Source organism: Rissa tridactyla, chromosome 12 (assembly GCF_028500815.1).
Source record: "Rissa tridactyla isolate bRisTri1 chromosome 12, bRisTri1.patW.cur.20221130, whole genome shotgun sequence".
Lineage (NCBI taxonomy): Eukaryota > Metazoa > Chordata > Aves > Charadriiformes > Laridae > Rissa > Rissa tridactyla.
The window spans coordinates 9,863,726-9,866,721 of NC_071477.1; the positions used below are offsets into that span (position 1 = coordinate 9,863,726).

Below are 2,996 nucleotides of genomic sequence, written 5' to 3' on the forward strand. Positions count from 1 at the left end.
CTACACAGGCAACGGTGACAGCGTTCATCCGTCCTCCTCCGTCACGGTGCGGCATCCCCTGTGTCACACTGGGAGGCACGAAAGCCTCAGCTGCTGCTGGATCCGCTCCAAAAGCTTTGCGGGGGACCTCATGGTGTATACTCTCCAGCTTGGAGGCTTGCTCTGTACCGTTTCCAGAAGTCACCACATTTGCACCAAAGCCCAGAGATGCCGGCCACAGGAGGCAGCACTTTGCAGGTGACCCTGGCTGCGTGGTGGCCCTTTGGCTCTTTTGGCCACTGGTCCTGCCCACCTGGGGCTCTGCCTTTGCCCTCATGGCACTGCTCCCAGCACAGCTCGGGCCTCAGCAGGAGCTGGGGCAGCCGCAATCCCAGCAGGAGCAGAGGGAACAGGCACAGCCGCACGCCAGGCAGATTTTGCCAGGAGGGTCTCTGCCCTCGTGGGCTGGCGCCACGTCGGGTTTCCCACCAGTTGCAGCGCGGTGGTTTCTGCCCGTGGGCGGCGACCCCACTGCTGACACCAGCCTGGTAGGGGATTCTGCATCTCTGGGGCCTCACCCTGGCTCGTGCCCCGTCCATCCCTTCCCTCTCCCTCCAGCAGCAAGGGCACCAGAAGGTTTCCTGCCTGCTTTGATGGCATCACCCCAGCCCGTGGGGGCGAGCAGCCCGTGCAGAGCAGCGTCAGGAGAACTGGACCTGGTGAAGCAAAGCTCCTGCTGTGCTGGTGGATGAGCCTGGGACGCCCAGCTCTGCAGCGCAGTCGGGGCTCTGCACCTTATCTCAGCCCTTCGCCGGCCAGGGCTGCTGCGCTGGCACCAAAACTCTTCATTCCTGCACCTGTGAGCAAAAAAAATAAACAAACCATTTCCCCAGCCAACGGTGAGAGTGCTCATCCCTCCTCCTCCCTCACCTCCTCCTTTCCACCAGTGGGCAGCAACCCCACTCCCGACACCAACCTGGGGGGGATTCTGCATCTCCGGGGCCTCAGCCCAGAGAGAATTTTCATCCCGAGCCAGCCTGTCCCATGGAGAAGGGGCAATAAAGAGCAGGTCGCAGACAGCCTCCCATCGGCACGTTTGCTGGCAGAAGAATGCATGCACCAAATAAATAACATTTTTAAAAAAATGAGTTTCCATTCTCCTTGAGCAAAAGAGTTTTGCTGAAGTGTTTTCCCCTTCTGGCAACAACCAAAGTTCCATATTTTGGCTGGGGCAGGCAGCAGGGCTGAGGACCCTCCGCTTGCCTCGGCAGCGGCACCGGCTCCTCGTCCCAGCTTGCTGAGACCCCCACCCGCCGCCACCCCCCCGCCCCGTCCCGGCTGCCCCCCGCCCGCCTCAGCCCTGACACATGCCAGCCAGCGGGACTGGCACCAAGGAGCGCGTCCCACAGCCTCCACCCCACCGCTGAAGGCGATGCCTTCCCCTCCCAGCCCGCGGGCTCCCTCGCAGCACCTTGGAAAGCCTGACCCACCGGGCACTCAGCCCCCGCCTTGCCCTGGCACCTTTCCTCCAAACCAAGGCACCGGGGCTTTCCCTTCGTTGCCCCCTGCAGCTCCTTGCAACTCCTTTGCGCTCCCCACAACTCACTGCTGGGCACAAAGAGATGCCCCCAGTCATCCCTGCAAACATTTTGTTAGCAACCTTCTACTTGCCCCCCACCTCGCTAATTCCACTCGTTTGCTTTTTAAGCAGACCTTTCCCCAAACCCGCCCAACACCACCCTCCTTACTCAGCTCTTCTACGAATGCTTCCATTCTACTAAAGTTAACATCCTCCCAACACCGTCATCTCGGGGCACTTGCTACAAACTCACCAACACCAGGGGTGAGGTCAACTCAAGCCAAAAGGACGAAGGGTCTCACAGGAAGGGTCTCAGCAGGGAGGGAGAAGGATTGCTTTGGGCAGCAGGATCCGACTGGAGACCGGGTGCAGGCTGGTCCCTGCAGCACTGGATCCTGGGACAGCCCGGACACCTGCGAGTCCCTGGCTGCAGCCTGTGTGTCCAGGGGAGCCTTTCCTGGGGGGCAGAAGGGCTCAGGTCCCACCAGCCCCACTCCACCCAGCTGCTCAAGGGGAGTCCTGAGACCCCTCTCCGTGCAGGAGGTCTCAGGACAAGTCCACGGGGTGGAAGCCATTGCTCAGGGCTGGGGATGCCACCTCCGGCTGCAGCCATGCACCACAGACAGATGGAGGGAGGGAGGGAGAGAGAGAGAGCTCAGTGCATCTGTAGGAAATCGGAGCAAGGTGGGGAGCATGTGTGTGTCTGCACACACCGGTGGGACCCAGGAGTGCCGCGGGAGAAGAGGTCAGACAGCAGCAGCCGGCACAGGGGCAATGCCAAAAAGCCACGCTGGCCGTGCACCATGGATAAACCCCCAACCCGCCCTCCTCCGGGGACTGTCCCCACGGGGTGGGACAGGCAGGGGGTCGCGGCGTGGGGCCGTACTCACCCACAGACTCAGTGCAAGCCCTGCAGCTCCACACCACCCGCCTCCTCGTACGTGGCCATGTCTTCCCCCAGCTGGAGGACGCAGTCCCACAAGCCTTGGTAAACGCTGGCGCAGGCGGTGCCCGATGCCAGCAGCCCGGCCAGCCACCCACGGGGTCAGCGTCAGCGCCCACACCTCGGGCGACAGAGCCCACCTCCCTCCCCGGGCTCACCTGGGCACACCACGGCCACCACCGTGCCACTGCCACCCAGGCACGGCGAGCTGCCCCTTCCCCGCAGGACACACACCAACCTCATGCTGTCCCTCGCCCCTGCCCAGCCCCGCTGCCCTTTGCGGAGAGCCCCAAAGCGCCGCTCCGCCGGGGCAGGGAGCCCATGCGGGGGCAGCCGGGGCACCCCAGCACCGGCACCCCCGGCCCGGGGCCCAGGGCACGGACACCCGGGGGGGCTCGGACAGCTCGGCTCCGCCAGCTGACACCCACTGGACACACACGCACAGCCCCGACACAGCCACACAGAGAGGGGACCCCGCATCGCCCCCTGCCTCCG

The 2,996-nt window shown here is 63.9% G+C and overlaps 1 long non-coding RNA gene across 1 annotated transcript; it reads right to left on the reverse strand.

The window, feature by feature from the left end:
* Nucleotides 1–674: 674 nt before the first annotated feature.
* Nucleotides 675–2,278, reverse strand: LOC128916650 (uncharacterized). Its single transcript, XR_008469030.1, has 3 exons — nucleotides 1,812–2,278; nucleotides 956–1,078; nucleotides 675–836 (listed from the first exon to the last, which is right to left on the reverse strand). It is a non-coding gene; the product is annotated as an uncharacterized LOC128916650 (long non-coding RNA).
* Between the last annotated feature and the right edge of the window lie 718 nt (nucleotides 2,279–2,996).